Source organism: Mustela erminea, chromosome 12, assembly GCF_009829155.1.
Source record: "Mustela erminea isolate mMusErm1 chromosome 12, mMusErm1.Pri, whole genome shotgun sequence".
Lineage (NCBI taxonomy): Eukaryota > Metazoa > Chordata > Mammalia > Carnivora > Mustelidae > Mustela > Mustela erminea.
Window position 1 is genome coordinate 40852973 of NC_045625.1, and position 21538 is coordinate 40874510.

Below are 21538 nucleotides of genomic sequence, written 5' to 3' on the forward strand. Positions count from 1 at the left end.
TCTACTTGCCCAGTAAGCACAAGTTTTTATTAAGAATTGCCTAGCAATTTGTGATTTCCTGGCATCAGTCAGTTGTCTAGAAAACTGATCAGAGCGTGTTGAATATTCAATTTTTAACAAATGAATTTAAAATCCACAGGAATTCTGCATTTAAAAAATTCTCAGAGATTAGAAAACTTTGCCTGCAAAGAGGACATTTATAGGTGGTGCAATCACATAACTTCTGGCATCTATGTAATAATGATGGAAACATTTCCAAACATCTGTCTTCAAAAGAGCTCTATCCATAACAAGAGTTTCCTTAAAAGAGTATTATTAGCTGTTTCACTCACTGAAACATCAAAGTTCCTTCAAATAGGCTAGGCAACTTTGGTTGTAAAAACTGATTAGTAGATTTGAAACTGAAGAGAACAATTTGACAGAAATGAGCACATTTTTTTGAAAAGGAAAACTTAGAAATTTGTCTTTATGTAGAACAACCCTTCAAAGAATTTCACCCTGTGTTAACTGGCAATCTTTGGACATCACAGAAGATTTTGATAGTCACTGCCCATCTTATTTCCAAAGATCTATAAACACTCCATTATAAAAAGCAATGTTTTGAAAAACCAACCTCATGGGGCACCTGGGTGGCTCAGTGGGTTAACTCTCTGCCTTTGGGTCAGATGGTGATCTCAGGGTCCTGGGATCAAGCCCCACATTTGGCTTTCTACTCAGCAGGGAGCCTGCTTCCCTCTGTCTCTGCCTGCCTCTCTGCCTACTTGTAATCTCTCTCTGTGTCAAATAAATAAATAAAATCTAAATAAATAAATAAATAAATATCAACCTCAATAAAACCTTACCAAAGGGTAAACCTATTTTTTTTAAAGAAAGCTTGTTTTGCACGAACTGCAGTGTTTTAAAATATTCTGGAAATGGATAGAAGAGTAAGAGTGAAGCCATCTATCAGTGCAGGTTTACAAGCATCCTCTCCTCCCCAGAGAACTCCTCCACTCTGTGACAGGGCACCCTCTGACCAAGATATCAAGGCAGTAATCCTTACCAAAAATGTCACTGAAGTCTACTTTAACAGTTTTGTAGACAAATATCAAAATAAATCCTAATATTTTCACCATCACCTCAATGTACTATCATCTTGTGACCTCCAGTGTCTTTCTTTATCTCATTTTGTACACCACTGCTCTGGAGGAACCAAAAGAAAGTCTGGGAAGTTGGAGGGCAAAAGTTAAGGGGACTGAGAAATGTGGCTGGCTGAGAAGGCAAGGAGAGAGTGTGTCCTGGTAGGACATGTTAATGATTACCTTACGAACAATAGGAGTGACAACTGACTACTGCGCTTCATAAAATTTTTAGAAAATGAAAATATATCTATCAGGTTGTCCTTTATTCTGTCTGTATTATTATTAATATTAATATTGGGGGTTAAGTTTTTTGAAAACATTATAATAACTGTAGCTTCTTTTAAACTTTATTTTATTGTAGTCTGAACACGAGATCCACCTCTAAACCAATGTACATGTGTCCAGTACATTATTGTCAACTGTAAATATAAAGTTGTACAGCAGATCTCTAGAGCCTATCCATCTTCCTTAACTGAAACCCAATGCTCACTGATGAGTAACTCCTCATTTCCCACTTCCTTAGCCCCTGGCAAGCACTACTCCACTCTTTGATTCTACGAATTTGACCATTTTAGATACCTCACACAAGTGGAATCATTTGCATTCCTGTTACTGACTTATTTCACTTAGCATAGCATCCTCAAAGTTAATCCATCTTGGCACAACTTGGCACAACTGCAGGATATTTTTGCCTTCTTAAGGGATAAATAGTATTCCATTACATGTATATGCCACATTTTCTTTATTCATTAATCTCTGTTTAAAGTGTTAGATTCCATAAAAAATGAAGCAGTCTTTGTTCTCTTCCACCTCAATGTTTTTTAAATTTTTAATCTTTGTATCATAAATGTCTGAGAACCACTAGTCCACATAAAATCTAGGATCCATTTTAGTCTCTAAAATTTGGGGTTTAGGGGCATGTGGGTGGCTTAGTTGTTAGCTGTCTGCCTTCAGCTCAGGTCGTGATCCCAGAGTCCCAGAATCGTGTCCCACATTGGACTCCCTGCTCAAGCAGCGGACAGTCAGCTTCTCACTCTAACCCTCACCCTGCTCATGCCTTGTGTGCTCTCTCACTCTCTCTCTCAAATAAATAAATAAAATCTTAAATAAATAAATAAAAAATAAAATTCTGGGTTTATATGCTTGGAAAAAAAGATTGAAGTCCCTGTGGAACAGGCCACTGCGTTTTTGTTGTGGTTTAAGAATAGAAATAAACTGCCCTTGTATAAAATGATTACCTATCATTAAAGATGCCACATAAAGTTTTGTGTGAGTCCCAAGGGTTTGGACAACCAACAGATTACACCACTCTTTCTCGTCAGCTTTATAGCAGCTATTATGCTGGATATATTCTTAAATATCCTTCATCAAGTGTGCTGAAAATTACTTGAGGCTTTAAGAAAAGCAGAGTGTACCAATATAAAATATTCCAGAAAAAAAAAAAACCTGAAATATGTACATACATTTTTCAGGTTTCCAAAAACTGATTATTCTATGAGTAAGAAGTCTTGGGAATTGGATGAAAGCCAGATTTCACTTTTTGCATGTTTACTGTCATATGGCAATGACTCTGTCAAGTATAGATATATTTATGGAATTTATTCTCTGGCATTATCTAGGAGAATAAAAAGCCCAAACATGCATAAACTTGTTTTTATAGTAACTGATAGTTGTCAAGTTGTCAACAAAAGCAAAAAAAAGAAGAAGAAGAAGAAGAAGAAGAAGAAGAAAACTGGGGGCACGTGGGTGGTTCAGTGGGTTGGGTCTCTGCCTTTAGCTCAGGTCATGATCTCAGTGTTGTGGGATCAAGCCCCTCATCGGGCTCTCTGCTCAGTGGGGAGCCTGCTTTCCCCCTCTCTCTCTGCCTACTTGTGATCACTCTCTCTCTGTCAAATAAATAAATAAAATCTTTAAAAAAAGAAACAACTGAACTATAATGTTTAACTGGGTTTTGTTTTAATAAGTCCATAAATAGATACTTCTTACAATAAACTTCGATATTAACATTAGCATTCATATTTGATGTTAAATTTTTCAGAGAGGTTATAGTAGTGTAGTAATATAATAATCCCTGTAGGAAGATTTCATTTACACATAGCTAGAATGAGGTCTCATGCAACCAAGACCTCATTATTTTTACCAAGTTATTTGTAACATGTACTTATATAAATGATATCAGAGATAATTAAAAGTAAACCTCACTTGCCAAAAAAAGGTATTTAGAGGATAGTGTGCTTGATATCATTTTTATTTTATAAGAACAAATATAGGAACCACTATGAATTGTCTGTATTTTTTGTAGGTGCTTATGTTAATCTTAAACTGTGACTTTCACCAAGCTTTCACAGTTCCTGTCAAAGATTTTCCACAAACTGTGCCATGACTAAAATATAAACACTCAAATTTTTAAAAGGAGCACAAATTTGTGGTACAAAGAAATTTTTAAAAGGATAAACTTAGCCATTATTATTAGGTACAGTAATAAGATATGATAGGCCATATCTGGGCACATAGTTAAAAACCTACAGTAAGCTGTAAGCCCTCATAATGTACTCCATTTCAAATTTCATTTTTCTAAAAAGCTACAAAAGAAAAAAAATTTTTACCTTCTATATAATTGTGGACTCAAAAGACATTGCTTGTTAGCTTGTAGTAATAAAATACTTTAAACATATTAAAATATTAAGCATTGTAGAAGTAATATGTGTTTTAATTATTATAGTCTATTCTCCAAAACATTCAACTGGAAATCTTAAGTTCTGTTATGAAAAAGCCTGTGAATGCTCTAATTTTTCTAATGGAGAAGTAAACATAATAAAGTAAGCAGTAGTTTTTAGTGGAAAATGAATAAAGTTTATTCATAACTTCATTAATTCAACTAAATATATAATTACCCAGTTCATGCACTATACTCACTATTATATGTTCCATTTCCCAGGGAGATGAACTATAAGTCTACTAACTCAATAGAATAGTACAGAACATACTAGTTCTTTTTACTTAAGTTTCCCTTTTAAATGGAATATTTCAACATATTATAAATATAGGGGTAAGTATGTGGATATGAATAAGTATATCTATGAAAAATTATCTTATAAGCAAATCCCAAATTCTTTAGCATTTAAATTGTTAGAGCTTTCTAAACTTCAGATCCACAACAGCAAAGGTTCATACCAGGTGAGGTTAGGACCAGCCCTAAGGAGGATATAGAAAGTAAGAAGCAGAGTATCTTCTACCAAGGAGAACAGACATTTAAATGCTGAGTTTTTAAATGTTCTTCTATAGTCTTAATATAAAATTGATCTTGCCCTTGGATCATTATATTTTTCTCAAAATTTTAGGTACATTCTCCATCTAGTTCCAAACGATACAAAAATTGTCCTTCCATTTAGTCAAATTGATTTTTGTCTCTTCTGACCACAGTATTTTGAAGTACAATTGAGGGAGCAATGCTGCTTGAGGACTAGAAGATTGCTGAGTGGTAAAGTAAGTCTTTTTCAAAGTCAAGGAAATTTTAGCCATAAATAGGTTAAACTTCCATTCTTGATGATGCAGGCATCTGAACCAGCCAACTTTGATGCCTGTAAATATAGAATATCACCAGTAATTATAAATTCAAGTAAGCATGTAGGCTGTATAATTTATAATATAATCTTGGAATTCAATCCCCATAGAGAAATATTTAGGGCACTTAACACCAGATACATGCACAACCATAACCCTTGTTTCTGAGAACAGAGGAGTTTCTTAAGTTTTGTCCATGTTTTAAAAAATGAATGTTATCGCTCAAATATAACTGCCTTCTCTGAATTTTCTATTCTGTTCCATTGATCTACGTGTCTGCTTTTGTACCAGTACCATACTGTTTTCATTACTACAGCTTTGTAATATAACTTGAACTCTGGAATTGCTCTTTTTGTTCTGTTCTTTCAAGACTGCTCTGTAGGGGCACCTGGGTGGCTCAGTAGGTTAAAGCCTCTGCCTTTGGCTCAGGTCATGGTCCCAGGGTCCCGGGATCAAGCCCTGCATTGGACTCTCTGCTCGGTGAGGAGCCTGCTTCCCCCTCTCTCTCTGCCTGCCTCTCTGTCTACTTATGATCTCTGTCTGTCAAATAAATAAATAAAATCTTAAAAAAAAAAAAAAGACTTCTTTGTAGCAGCATTATTTACAATGGCCAAATTATGGAACAACCAAATTGTCCACTTTCACATGAATGGATACAGAATATGTGGTGCAGAGGCACTTGGATGGCTCAGTTGATTAAGCAGCTGACTACTAATTTCAGCTCAGGTCATGATCTCAGAGTCCTGGGATTGAGCCTCCCTGTTGGGCTCCATGCTCAGCAGTGAGTCTGCTGGAGATTCTCTCTCTCCCTCTCCATGTGCTGCTCCCCCCGGGTTGTGCTCTCTTTCTCTCTCTCTAAAATAAACAAATTAATTTTAAAAATGTGTATAGATACAATAGAATATTCCTCAACTATCAAAAGAATGAAATCCTACCATTTGGAGCAACATGGGTAGAGATAGAGAGTATTATGCTAAGTAAAATAATTCAGTCAGAGAAGACAAACACTGTATGATTTCACTCATATGTGGAATTTTAGTAACAAAACAAATAAGCAAAGGAAAAACAGAGAGAGGAAAACCAAGTAACAGACTTTTAACTATAGAGAACAAACTGATGGTTACCAGAGGAAAGGTAGGTGGGGGGATGGGTGAAATAGGGGATGGGGATTAGGAAGTGCAGTTGTCAGGATGGGCATTAGGTGATGTATGGAAATGTCGAATCACTGTATTATACACTTGAACTAATATAACAATGGATGTTAACTAACTGAAATTAAAATAAAAATTAATTAATGTTTTAAAAGTAACTGCCTTCTCAAAATTGGGAACAATATTTTGGTGGCTAAATCTAGTGACTTCTTATTGAAGTTCCTTTCTTAGCCTCTGTGAAGGCTCTGGAACTGCTGATTACCCCTTCTTTCTGTAAACTCTCTTGGCTTCCAGGATGTTACTCTCTTCTGGTCCTTTCTCTTCTTTGAACAGTCTTTCTCACTTTCCTCTATTGCTGTCTTCTTCTCAATAACCCTATTGAATTATATTTTATCTATTTTTCTGCTTTAGGCCTTAAGTAATAAATGCTGACAACTTTAAGTTACCGGTACACATTTTTTAGACTATACTACCTGAATATATTATAGGCACTTGTAATTCAATAGAACCCAAACTTGCCACATTATTCATCCTTCTCAACAGCCCTTCTTTCTGAGAATTGTTTAAAGACATTATCAAGCATCTAGTAGATTTTCCTTTTCTCTTTTTCTAGTTCATTACCAAAAAAAATTTATGTTGTATCTCTAATCCTCCGAGACCTGCAACCTGAGGGATTTTTCTAGAATACAAATCTAACTTTGTCACAAATCTGCTTAAAATATTTCAATTTTCCATCAAAATATAAAGACAACTTCTGAAATCTTTAGTATGGAATTCAAGACTTTTCATAATGAAGCTCTCCTTTTCCTTCTCTCAATTGTATCCATTCACTCATTTATTCACCAATTTGTTTATCTCTGTCAAACTATTAGGCACCAAGATTATAAGGTCAGAAATAATAAACACAGTACTTTCCCCCATAGATCTTTTAAAGTTGCCCACTTCCACTGTACCCACATGGACCGTTCTACCTCTAACAATGTCTTGATCTTTCAGGCATCTTGCCTTTGCCTCTGAAATTTTCCCTTACTTGATTGCCCTTGCATTCTCTGGCCATCATATGGTGTTCCACTCATTCTTAGAGTAACTGAAATTGCAGCCTCTTTCTTCAAATTTTAAGTAATTTCTCCTACTTAAGTTGTAGTAGAATGTTCTCCAAACTGCCTGTTAATTATTTAATATTATACCAAAACTAATACGTAATATTGCATTGACATATAGTAACTATGTACTATAGGGACAAAAGGAAGGTCTTTGGAGTTAGTAAAATTCACTCTCAAGTCCTGACTCTGTCATCTATTACCTGTGTGATTTATTCTGGGAAAATTACTTAAACTGTCTGTGTTCCTCTTTCTCGGTATATGAAAAAGTTTTAATGGGTCTAGTTATATATCTTAATCTAGATACCTAAATTTATGTCTCTATCTCTGCAAACCCATTTACTGCTGTCATATATCTTTGATCAATGTATTTTATTTAAGGGCAAAGATTCTGATATGTAGAGAATATATAGAGAGGTGATTCAAGGTATCTTATAAAATACATACCAGTACCCATATATGATTATACCCATGTCCCTGTCCTCAACAGTGTCCACTTTTCTTCATTAAGGTGCAGACATTAATAAGGTTAGTTGGGTTAAATAACCAGCAGTGTTTATAACTAAATAGAACGTATGCTTGTGTGGCATTTTAAGCAATACCTATAAGACATTAGGCAGGTCATTTAGCTATTCTGAACTTCAGTGTCCTAATTTATAGAATGAGAAAGTAGGGTTCTTTCCTGTTCTAAATTCTCATTCTGATATTTAATTCTATAATTCATAGGACTCTGGTTATATAAGTAGTACCATAATAACGATACCAGAAACTCTGATAGTGCTTCATTGATTTTAAAAATTTTATATGCTTTATCTATTTTACTCTAATGACTTTGTGGGATGAGTACATTGTTACTATTATCTTTTAAGATGAGAAAACCAATGATAATACCCAAATGATGCAGGCACATTAGATAGTTTTAACTAGCTTCTGTCTGTTTTCTTTCTGCTAGTTTCCGACCAATGTGCTTGGGACCCTGTGGAGGTCTCAGGACTCTGAATTTTACATTTTATAATCCTTAGTAGGAGCAATCTTTGCAGTTGTGAGTATGGGAATTTTTTAACACTTTTTTTAAAAAAATCATTTAAAAAAAATCTACGTATTCACCTATGTATCTACCCCTGACATTTGCTTTATAATTTTATGATAGGTGACACAAAGTAGTTTGAAAGAAAAGCAACAGACCAAGCATCCAGGAAATTCAAATTCCCATCTCTGCTCTTCCTCCTGCTTACATAGTCTGCCTTTTATCTACATCAAATTTTCCATGTGTGGAACACAAAAATAGCAGCCATTCCATGAATTCTCCATGATGATACATACATATATAAAGAAAATTAGAGCAAACCCAAAGTCCTATTTGGCCACTCATTTCAATCCTCTACTTTTTTTTCAAGTCTTTTCTTAAGCTGCTTAAAGCAGTGAAGTTGCTAATTTATTATATAAATTAAGGTTCTTACGTTTTTTGAAAGTGCGCAACCAGATAAGGAAACAGAGAGAAAAGTCATGGCTGGAAACAGAGCAGCCATGGATTTTCAAACTGCAGAATGTGGTTATGCCACCAGCACATCTGGTGGAAACATAGATGTCCTCATAAATAAGACATCTCTGAGCGGTTTTCCACTAGACCATAATTTCCTTGAGTAAGCATACTTTCATTTAATTTAATTCATCTTTATGTCCACAGTATTCCATTACAGGACACAGAGTGGGTATATAATTAATATATTTTGGAAAAGTAGAAAGAATATGGAATCCCAGTTCTGCTGTTTACATGGATGAAATTGGGCAAAATACTTAACTGTATCTGTTGTAACATGGTACTAATGATAGTTACTTCATAGGATTATTTTAAGTCTTAAATATGCATGACATTTGTTTAATGCTCAGTAAATGTTAATTTCCCTTCCATTAATCCTGAATGATGTAAAGAATATTTGTTATTTTAGGTAGGATTTTTTTTTTTTGAGTAAAGACCCTAATCCATTAGTATGCATAGAACATCCTGGAAATAGCAAAAATGTTTGTGGTTATGATTCAAAATAATTTAAAGGGGTCTTGATATAGGGAAATAGTCTGAGGATGAAACTACATGAATAAATAAAGTCATCCTGTTAAAGACTTCAAATGCCATACTCAATAATTTTAACCTTTCCTTCTAAGAAATGGGAAAGTATTATAGTGGACCAGTGCAAAACTTATATTTATGATTTAGAAACAGTCCATGAGCAAGAGTTTAAAGTTAGACTTTGAGGGTGCCTATCCTCATAGAGGTCCAAGACAAGACATGATGAGGGTTCTGGATGGAGGCACTGGCATTGGGAATGGAATAGAGTAGATGGAGGAGAAGCCAATCTAGGGGCTATCTTGGTAGGGCTTGACAAGAGATTAGATGTAAGGAATGCAAGAGCAGAAGGATATGAGATAACTCCAATGTTTCTAATTTTAAAACTAGGTGAATGACTGCTGTTGATATTCACTATCTATATGACCATATAACTAGAGGAAGGTTTATTGGATAACAATTATAATAATTCAGTGATAAAATATAACTACTATTTATTAAGTACCTAAACTGTCACCTGCTTGATCTTATTTAACCTTCAGACTACTTCTTTGAGATGATATTATTTTTTTCCATTTTACATGTAAGAAAAATGAGGCTCAGACATACGGATTGTACAAATTTACTGAACTGAGTGAGAATTTGAGTACATGTCTGATTCTAAAGAGAATGTCTATAAATGATATGCTATATTATGTGTCATTTAAGATTTGGAAAAAGAGTTTAATGAGGAAAAAGCAAAATATATGGCATTATTTAGCCCAGAGAAGTAAAAGCATGTTAACAGCATGAAGCTTTTTTATATGAAAATTGGAAAATTGCTTTTGTTATAGAAAGCCAAAAAAATCAGTATTTTGGAGTTAGACTGAAGTCAAAACAGATATGTTATTAAAAAGAACTCATTAGGGGTGCCTGGGTGGCTCAGTGGGTTAAAGCCTCTGCCTTCGGCTCAGGTCATGATCTCAGAGTCCTAGGATCGAGCCCCACATCGGGCTCTCTGCTCAGCAGGGAGCCTGCTTCCTCCTCTCTCTCTGCCTGCCTCTCTGCCTACTTGTAATCTCTGTCTGTCAAATAAATAAATAAAATCTTTATTTAAAAAAAGAACTCATTAAGTCAAAGAAATGTAAGACATTAAAATTGAAATGAGAATTTAAAAGGTTGAAAACCACATCTTTAGGGAATGGTGTATAAAAGTGTAAAAAATGTCCTGCTAGATTCACATTCTAAGAATAGTACTCCGGAAAATGTAGGAGGAAATGTATGGCTGTTTTTGTTTTGGAAATTGTTTAATGTCATACACATTTTGCCTAAAAGCATGCAAGAGGTTTTTGTCCTATTAGACAGGAAAGAAGCAGCTCTTATACAAATAAATCAGTAAGTAAATTAAAAATTGCAGCAGTAAAATAGGCCAAAAAAGTTCCATGACCAAGCAAGGCACGAAAGAAAGAATACAAATGACCAATACACATACAGTAAACACCCTACCTATCGAAATCAAAGAAAGGAAAATTAAAACAATAATATAGCATTATTTATTAAATTTGCAAATATTATTTGTGATAATATTGTCATCTAGGGTAAGGGAAAATAGCTTTTGATGGAAATATTAATTAGAAATAATCACAACAATAATAATACTAAACATTTCTATGAGTTTCCTCTCTGGCAGGTACTCTAGTGATTATTGTGCCTATTTTATCTATTAAATCTTCATAGTCATCACATGGAGTAGTTCTAGGAATCCCATTGTACAAATAAGGAAACTCATCCACATGGAATCAGCCTGTGGTCACATAATCAGACTGAATCCAGAGCCTGCTTTCTACTTTCCCGAAAACTCCATTCTAACTGAAGGGTACCGACATAATTAGTGAAATGTGCAAACCCCTTACCTCAGCAATTCAAGAATTTCTCTCAAAGAAATGATTAAAGCTTTGATGAAAATTGATGTATGAGAGTAGACAGCATCCCATTTTATATAATAGTATGAAATCAGAAACAAGCCAGGGTCCAGCAATTGAGAATATTTAATAGCTATAAATCAATACTGTGGATGCAATCTGCATTATAATACTTAGAGGATTATTTAATTTCATGGGGGATGATTATATTATGCTTAATTAGTAAGGAAATTGCAGAAGAGTCTATATAGCATAATTATAATCTCTATGAACACAAACCCATATAAACACACACACACACACACTTGAAATATTGGGGGTTTCTTCATAGAAATGTTAACATGTTCATCACTGAGTACTTAGCATATTGGTGAAATTTAACTGCATGTCTGGATGTTCTAATTTTTCCACAGTGACTATGTTAAAACAAACTATCTCTTTGTCACAGTCACAAGCTCCACACAGGTGACTCTTCATGATACATGAGAATTGAACAAATCCAATGAAACATGAAGGTCACAAAAAGCATAACTCAGTCAACGGGATGAAAATCGGCACATTTTAACAAACATCTGGAATGTTACTCAAGAACAAAGAAGACTTCCTCTGAGTTGTACTGACAGGAGTAAACAATGCAAAAGCTACTGTCTTCATTTCCCACTAATGTTTCTGCTAATACATACTTTTAATGGTTCTGGGAGTCTGTCTAATCCCTGGGTGTCCTAAATGATGGCACTCACACAGCTTCCTGTGGTAGATAGATTATTCTAAAAACTCACGGTTTTTATAGCCAGAGGACTCTTTTCTGAGAATCCATTCTAAAGGTTCTCCTTCAATTTCTTCCTGCTCTGTCTTCCTTGCATCTTAGTAATTATTGATTTTTTCTAACTTCTGCAGCCTGACTCATCCGGTAGGTATTTACGGCAGCAACCTGTAGTCTCAGGTATTTCCTCTGTCATAGAATTCTTTCGTACCCTCCTCAGCTTAGTGTGATTTCTCTGTATGTCCTCCAATTGGGTTCAAGTGTATGTGGTTTTCCATCGTGCTTAAAGCTCCCATTCATGGGGAAGATAATTAAAAATATCTTAAAAAAAAAAAAAAACGTTAATAGCTAGTCAGACTATGATTTACACACGAGTAACTTTTTGGCCCTGAGAAAATGTACCCAAAATATGAATATAACGAGTTAGCCTTCACTTTGTTTAGTCAGCAGAAATATGAGCAATTTATTTTCCGTGGATGATTAGAATGCTCTACTGCAAAGTTTATTGACCTTTTAAGCTGACGTTCTGCCAGACAGTGTGACATTCTGCCCAAGCCTGTGATCCATGAGGTTTCCCCCATAGGTTACTGTTAGAAGGAGGGGGAAGGATAATGTGGTGATGGCACCCAGGGATTGTTTTGTCTGTGTTTGCAAGACTGTGTGCAATCTGCCTTTTTAGGAAATATGGCACAGACTTTGGAACCAGACAAGCCTGCCATTAAAGCCACACCTGCCACCCAGTAGCTGTTGACCACAGGTGTGTTGGGTGAAGTCTGTTTCTTTGTTTGTAAGAGGAGGATACTAATATCTACCATATAGTATTTTCTGTGAATATTAATTAAAGTAATAAAGTATTTTTTATTCAGAATTTCTCCATGAAAATTTTTTGAATGAATTAAGGAAGTAATTAACTTTTGCACTTCATACTCTTCTCAAGGGTATAATCATGGCCCTTAGACACAGATGCAGATCTTACTCGTAAGTGCTACAATGATACTCAGTTTCTTTCTACACTTTTCATGGCTTTAAATGTTCATTTTAATCCAAATGAATGTTATTTTTCAAAAAGAAATGATACTAACTTATTTCATTTGCTATTAGCATTGATCATGACAACTGCCATTCAACAAACCTTACTTAGAAAATGATCCCTTATAAACAAAAACAGAAGTATAACCAGCTATCCATCTTAATTAGTAGGCACATATACTATTTACAGACCTGCCACCTAATACTCTCCCACTGCCCTTTTATGCAGATGCATGTTAGCTTTCTAAATGCTGTCATCAATAATGCCAAATTATACAAAATTATCCATCCTCAGATTATTCCTTCACTTTTCCTAGACTTTCCTATTTTAGATCATAGCTGGCCATCTGGTGACATTTTGTATATTTTCTACAAGTTACAACCATGGACTTTGTGTCAGGTACACCAGGGGTATCTATTTCTAGGGTTAGCATACATATGTGCCCATAGGTAAATCACTTATCCTGTCTAGATTTACATTCTCTGTCCATAAAAATAGCCCTCAAATGATTATTCTAAGTATTTGTTTAGATAATGTTGATAAGTCATTTAGCACAAGTCTTGCCACATTCTAAATACTCACTTTAACTCTTTTAATATCACTGAAATTTAATTTAAAAAGTGTAATGCAAGGTGATGAACACCACGGATGGTGTCCTATTGTGAGTTCAGTGAATTGTATAAGACTGGTGAATCACAGACCTGTACCCTTGAAACAAATAATACAATATATGTCAATAATAAATAAATAAATAAATAAAAGGTATAATGCATACCTCTAATTGGGGGGCTATGACACTAAAAGCTCAGGAAATCCTGCCATTTGTGCCAGACCTGAAAGACATTATATTAAGTGAAATGAGTCAATCATAGAAAGACACCTCCTCTATGATCACACTTCTTTGTGGAATCTAAAATAGTCAAACCAAAAGAAACAGTACAATGTGGCTCCCCAGGGCTTGGGCAAGGTGTGAAGGTGAGGGAGATAATGATCAGAAGGTACAGGGTTTCAGTAATCAGGAGAACTATTATACAGCAGAGTGTTGCATTGTATTGTATACTTAAAAGTTGCTCTACTCATGGACTTCCCTTAACAACCCACCTTAGCAGTGCCAATCTAAAGTGCTAACCATAGGAGTCAGTGTTTTTGCCGATTTTATGGCATACTCAGCATTCTCAAGGACTCTCGTAGACTCCCACAGCATTATACTACCTCTTTGTCTTGTCTGCTGTTCCAGTTCCCAGGCTGGTAGCATTTCCTCTTCCATTTCCTCTCTATCTGCTGAGTTTCACTGCATAGTTGTTCGTTTTTGTTTTTTGGTTTTTTTTCTCTTCTTTTATTGAAAAGAAAATTTCTTCCCAAGGATCTCTGCAAGATTTTCATGAATGGCAGCAGTTCCCTCAGTTACGAGATAATATCATCCCAGGTTCTCTCTGCCTTTCTTACCAGATATTTGTGACAAGTATCAACACATTCTCCTTGGTTGTACATTTAGTTTGCTCTATCTCAGCAAATAACCTTGACTCTATGTAACAAAAGAGACTGTAGACAGCTGATCCAGGAAACAAAACTTTTTACCCCAAGAATCTGGGATGGGCATTGAGGGGACTGTATATGTATACTAATTAAAAATATATATATTATTCCCTGTCATATATACACCCGTTCCTCTGTGGATGCTTTCTACTATCTGGTGATTACTTTAGTCAGTTCTAGTGGATTCCATATCATTCCTCATGGAAGATCTAGTTCAGTTTCTTCTTCCTTTGCAAGTCTTCAGTCTCCTCAAGTCCTCTCTTGCTTACTGACTGATGGAGAATAAGACTATTTAATATGATAGTGTAATTTAATTTGCACAAATTCTGACATGTGATTCCATGTATTTTTCAGGACTTTCTCTAGCCTCAGAGGAAACATGTTTTCTTTCAGTTTATATCCTCACATGAATTAGTTCGCAGTCTTAGACTGAACAAAAAAGATGATTGAGAAAACAAATAGAGAATTAACAGGATGAAGATGAAGAAGCTATCTTAAAGGATGAGCAAAAGTTAGCCAGGTTGCCTTAGTTTTATTTTATTTTTTTTAAAGATTTATTTATTTATTTATTTGACAGACAGAGATCACAAGTAGTCAGAGAGGCAGGCAGAGAGAGAGGAGGAAGCAGGCTCCCTGCTGAGCAGAGAGCCTGATCCTAGGACCCCAGGATCATGACCTGAGTTGAAGACAGAGGCTTTAACCCACTGAGTCACCCAGGCACCCCTTGCCTTAGTTTTAGACCAACCAAAAGCAGAACCTGAGACTAAGGCTTAAATGCAGGTAGTCTGTTTGAGAATTTATCCTAAGAAGCACATATAAGAACAGGGGTAAAACAAAGAAGGTGGGAAAAACCAGTATAAGTGTATGTTATTGGGTTGGATACCAAGACAAGTGACTGGTGCTTGATTAGGTGGAAATTTCTCAGGAACTTTTTACAATATTCTCAAAACCAACCACCTAGAGGGTGAAGGAGGAAACATTTATTTATATTTCCTATTGGTCAAGAATGGTATTTACCCAAAGAACAAAAAAATGCTAATTTAAAAGAATACATATATCCCTATGTGTACAGCTGCATTATTTACAATAGCCAAGATATGGAAGCAACCCAAGCATCCAATAATTGACGAGTGGATACAAAAGATGTAGTGTGTGTGTTTGTGTGTTTGTGTGTGTGTGTGTGATTGTATAAATAATGGAATATTATTCGGCCCTAAAGAAGAATGAAATCTTGCCATTTGCAATGACATGGACGGAGCTAGAAAGCATAATGCTAAGCACAGTATATCAGTCAGAAAAACAAATATGTTTCAATCATATATGGGATTTAAGATACAAGACAAATGAGAAAAAAAAAGAGAGAGAGACAAAACCAAGAAACAGACTCCTAAATATAGAGAACTAATGACTACCAGAGGGGAGGATGTGAGAACATGTATTAAACAGGTGATGGGGATTAATGAGTGCACTTGTCTTGATGAGAACTGGATGATATACGGAACTGTTGAATCACTCTATTTTACAACTCAAACTAACACTGTATGTTAACTAACAGGAATTGAAATAAAAATTTTTAAAGTGAAAAAAAAAAAAAAGGCTCCCACATGCATTGACTTCTCCTGTACCCATTCATCCCATTCATGACTATGAGGCAAATTTCCACTAGCATCTCACATGACAACATCAGAGAAATCCATGGCAGGATATGAAACATACACCTACAGGCCCACACTTGTGTCAAATTCCTCGAAGCCACCACAAAACTACTGACACACAGTGTCTCAAGTCAGAAATGGGTGCTAGAGGGTTTGAAGAGACACATAAGAAATATATGATTCACAGATCAAGGGAAGAAAGGTAGCACAGACATAATAAAAAACCATACAGTGCTGTAAGCCAAGAATTTTTTTCTTTTTTTTTTAAAGCAATGCAGGAAGAATAGTCATCTAAAACCTGGTATGGTCAGACAAGAAACAGAGAAGTAGATGGGGCTTTCATGCCGTGCTACGAGATTTGGAATTAATTCTATAACTAATGGGAAATAAATTGATGATTTAAAGGGATATAATCATCACAAATGTTTCCATCTGTAATAAAGCAGTTGGCAAGAATTGGGATAAAAAACAATGTTGGAAAACAATAAATGGAATGACAGGAAGAAAAAAAGTATTTGACAAGTTGGGATTTTTGCTTCAACAAATGATATGTCAAGTCAGTGGTTCTAAACTAGGAGCAATTTCACCTCACAAGGGACATTTAGCAATAACTAGACATTCTTGTTTGTCACAAATGGGAGGACAGTATCATATGGGTAGAGTACAAGGAGGCTGCTGCATATTCAACACACAAAACAGCCTCCAATAACAAAGAATTATCCAGCCCCCTGAGTCAATGGTACCAAAGTGGAGAAAACATAGACTGGGTACTCTATTTTAGCTCAGCCAGAGGATGTTAAGTATGCATATACTTACACATATACATAGCTTGATGGCATTGAAGAAATAACAAAGTAATAAGGAATTATTAGAGCAAGATCCAGGGGCAGATGGAAGACCAAAGAGAGTAAGGTTTTTATTATGATAGTGTTGATGTAAATTTGGTGAGAACATATACCTTAACAATACTGAATTTTTCACCCCATGAACATAATACAACTCCAAATTATTAACACTTTTTGAAATCTGGTAGCAATTATTTGTTGTTTTCAGAGAGAAGTCTTTCATGTCTTTTTAAAAATATCTTCCTAAGTATTTTGGGCTTTATTCTGGTCTTATATTTTTTTATTTCATCTTCCAATTGTTTGTTATTAACATGTAAATAATATTGACTTTTTGGGTTGATCTTACTAAATTTACTTATTAACTATAGAATTAAAAACCTTGTAAATTTAATTTTCTCCAGCAAATTTTTTTAATACTCTTATAACCAGATAACTGAAAGCACCCTGTCGCATCCTAAAATTACTCACAATGATTGTCCAGTTGTTTTCAGACATTTTTAGTGGCAAAAACCTTTATTCAAATGAAATTTTAACTGGGAGCCCAAACAAATACAACAAATAAATCAGAGCTTCTCTGGCTGAAGTTTGTGTGAGAGGAGGGAAGGAAAACCTGGAGTGCTTAGCCCAGCAACCTCCACTGTGTATTATGTGGGAATTTGTCAGAGCCCCCAGGGGTCCAGGGAACATAGCTAGGCAACCAGAGCAGGTTCTGGGGCCCTTGCATATAGAATAAGAATTCAAACTCTAGGAAACAGTCAAATTTCTATATTTATTGAGTGAAAACTTTTTACTGAAAGACAATGTAACAAACAGAAAGAGAAGCATAACTGCATATGGGACTATTTTAAAAATGTAAGAAAACGCTTATAAGCAAAGTGAGGTAACTTTGGGCATAAGCAAAACTCAGAATGGGAATCAGAGATAGTCTGTTTTCCTTGGAAAATCCAAATGTCAAATTAAAAGTATGGAAAAGCAAAGAAAATAAGAAGGGAACACACACACACACACACACACACACACCCCTTCACTAGAGAGACAGAATAGCAGAAGCTTTTGAGTCCAATGGTAAAAATTTGAATCCTTGCTCAACTTGATTATTACTGTGTGACCTTGGCCAACCTCCTTCAACTCTCCAACCCTGAACTAGTTTATCTATAAAATTAGCATTTCTGAAGTTATGGAAGTAAAGTACTTCCCATCAATAAGAGCTTAATTATGGGTTTCTTAAAAAGTTTCCACCCCCACCCACCCAGTTAAGCACCCTTCTCTATGAGGCTAGCTCTCCCAAAATTGTGCATGCATAAACTAAACAGTAACAGTGACCTTGTGCACATTTGATTCTTAGAAATTATAGCATAATAGCAAAAGCATTCATGCCATATTAAAAAATCAATTCCAGGTAAATTAAAAACCTAAATGTGAAAGGCAAAACCATAAAGCTTTTAGAATATGGAAGAATATATTAATATCTTTGGTATCTTAAAACACAAAAAGCAGTAGCCATGAAGAAAAAGATTAATAAGGTCAACTACATTAAATTATGATCGTAATTTTGTCTTCTTCAAAAGATACCATTTTTAAAAAGCAAAGAACCATGGAATGGAAAAGGTATCTGCAACACATAGCTGACAAAGGGATTTTTATCCAGATTATTTATGATAAAAAAGAAAACTCTAAAAAGTCAGACAACCAGAGAGTAAAACAGGTAAAAGACTTAAAAGAACACTTAATAAAAGAGGAAATCAAATTACTAATAGACATATATTAAAGGCACTAAACTTCTGAAGTTAGGAAAATGCAAAATAATATTTTACTTCATACTAATACATATTAACAAGCATATAGAGCTACTAGAGTTCTACACGGCTGGAAGGACTATAAATTGGTACCTCTTTGATAAAGCTCTTTGTTTACCTCTTTGGTAAACAATATATCATAATCTAGAAATGTTGAAGAGGTAGTCCCTTTAATTCAGAAATTTCACCCCTGTGTATAGTCTACAGAGATAAACATGCTTATTTGCAACAGGTACAAGAATGTTGAGAGCACAGTTGTTCGTAATTGTCAAACATTGGAAGCAATCCAAATGCACACAATTTTAGAATGGAAAACACACTGTGGATACATAAATAAAGCAGACCATGGGCACAGCCACATTAGTGTCTTTAAAAAACATCATTTTGAACAAAAGAGAGCAAGTAACAAAAGTTTATAGACATTGTGTTACCATAAAGTTCTAAAAAAAAGATAAAATGAAACTATGTTTAAAAAATGTGATGAAACCCAACACCCAGCCCTTCACACCAAAAGAAAGGAAACTCCCCACTTCACCAGACTTCAGCTGGACTCACAAGTGGGGGTCTTTACAGGTTAGGAGCTGAAGCTCCCTGGGCAGAGAGCCTCCTTGCTTCTACCCAGTCCCACACCTGCGTGCACACGCACACATACGCACACATGTGTGCACAGTTAAAACACACTCATAGTACTCTTACCTCCACAGTCATGATACACGTGCACCCCTAAATGTGAAGAACAGGCATGCTCAGCTGCCCTCTGGTCCTGCAGGCGTCCACTCGTATGTAATACGCGTAATACTCATATGTAATATGGTCGGCCACGGCCAGCATTGCACATACACACCCCTCCCACCAACCTGCACTGGCAGGGAATTTTTCAAACTTGTTCACCATTAAAAAAAAAAAAAAAAAGTATACATGAGTAGGAAACTTATAAAGGAGCTCCGGCAAATCATTTCAAAATGAGTTAGGAGAGTAGCTGCTTCTGGGTAGAAATGAGGGAATCTGTGATTTGTGAGACTTACCCGTCAGGATCCCAAACAACTGTAACAGAGGAGAAATGAGGGGCCCCCGGGGTGGCTCAGGCGTTAAGCGTCTGTCTTCGGCTCATGAACCAAGGATGCTGGGATCGAGCCCCGCATTAGGCTCCTTGCTCGGAGGGAGGCCCGCTTCTCCCTCTCCCACTCCCCCTGCTTGTGTTCCCTGCCTCGCCGTGTCTCTGTCAGATAAATAAATAAAATCTTTAAAAAAAGGGGGGGGGGTTATAAACCTGTAACTACAATTCTGAAAAACACCTTACGGCTGAGGGAGGTACACACGGAAGCACCAGCGTGGGAGGGGTGTCCTTCCTCAAGCCTGGGGTTCACACCTTGTTAAGCAAGGGTGGCCGCGGTAGCCCACAGCACGGCGAAGGTCACGGCTTTATGGAGGCGGAAGTGATTCACAGCCACGGGGAAGCCGGAACCATCCCTCTGGGGTCCAGACGGGTCAAGGTTGTGTGGTAGACACAGAGGGAGCTGCGACGTCACCCGGTTGGGAATCCTGTGTCGGCAACGTGGCCCAGGCCTAGAGGCCACACGGGCCAAAGACTGCACGCACCGGAAGGGAAACCCCTTCCTCTTTCAAAGTCCCTCTAGCTCCCTCTACCGATGACGCTTAATATCACACGGGCACCAAAGGCGGCGGGGGTGGGAGGTGGGGTGGAGGGGATGCTTAAAGCTCTGTTATTGCGGAAGAGATTTGGGGGGGGGGGGGTTCAAGGCGAGAAGCAATCAACTGATAACTGGCACAGAGGAGAGAGAGGGCCTTCTGTGATGCCCGTAATGTTCTAATACTTCCCGGCTGTGATCATTACACAGGTGTTCTCATTACAGCTATTGTTAAGCTAAGTATTATGTATGTTTCTGTATGTTATATTTCATAATAAGATGTTGATTTTAAAAATAAAATAAGCATATATATGATTAACATTTAGCTGACTTAAATTGTATTATATCTCTTGCTGTTAACTAACCACAAATCCTTTGTTAAGCTACCTAAGTATTCCTCATCTTGACTTCATTGTCCTTAGAATGGGGGTGGTAATACCTGTCCAGTTGTATGAAGCAATTCATATTTTCTAACAAAAGGAAAAGGGAAAAAACAAGGTAATATGTACGAAAGTGTTTTGAAGGTCATGTGAACATGTATAGTCAGAAGTAAGAATTATTAATTCATCAATAATTTTGAAAACTCCAGGTTTTGCAAAGAAAAGTATATTACTCAGGGTTCTCTAGAAAAACAGAACCCATGAGATATATATGTAAAATAAGTGATTGACTCACATGATTATGGAGGCCGGGGATTCCCACAGTCTTCTTCAAGCTAGATACCCATGAAAGCCAGTGGGGTAATTCTAGTCCAAGTCTGAAGGCCTGAGAACCAGTAGAACCAATGGTGTTAAGTCCCAGTTCAAGGGCAGGAAAAGATCAATGTGTCCCCTCAACAGTCAGGCAAAGAGAATTCTCCCTTCCTCCACCTCTCTGTTCTCTTCATTCCCTTAACAGATTAGATGATGCCCATTTACATTGGTGAGGACAATCGACTTCACTCTGTTCACAAATTCAAGTGCTAATCACTTCTAAAAATACCATCGCAGACACATCTAGAAATATTTATCCAAATATCTGAGCACCTCATAACCTAGTCAAATTGACACATAAAATTAACCATCATAAGAAACACATACTCATTTTAACAGTGATATTACTACCAAAAAGGCCAAAAACTAAAAAGTATAATGCTGGTCTTCTCATGGAGAATCAAGAGCATGTTTACAATTACTTACACAAATAGTAAAATGTTTCTTCTCTTATTGTTGGAAAAACGTGTTTTCCAAGCTGAAAGTGACCTAGAAATTATCTAGTCCAATCCTTCGTTTGTAAATATGAAAATATTGATGCCCCAAATGCTTGTGTTTTCAGTTGATGAATTCCAGAGCTGGAATTAGAATCCAATCTCCTAACATACAA

The 21538-nt window shown here is 36.1% G+C and overlaps 1 long non-coding RNA gene across 1 annotated transcript; it reads right to left on the reverse strand.

The window, feature by feature from the left end:
- Positions 1–3361: 3361 nt before the first annotated feature.
- Positions 3362–19676, reverse strand: LOC116570830. The gene is made up of 3 exons (XR_004277579.1): positions 19553–19676; positions 13471–13528; positions 3362–4702 (listed from the first exon to the last, which is right to left on the reverse strand). It is a non-coding gene; the product is annotated as an uncharacterized LOC116570830 (long non-coding RNA).
- Positions 19677–21538: the final 1862 nt, after the last annotated feature.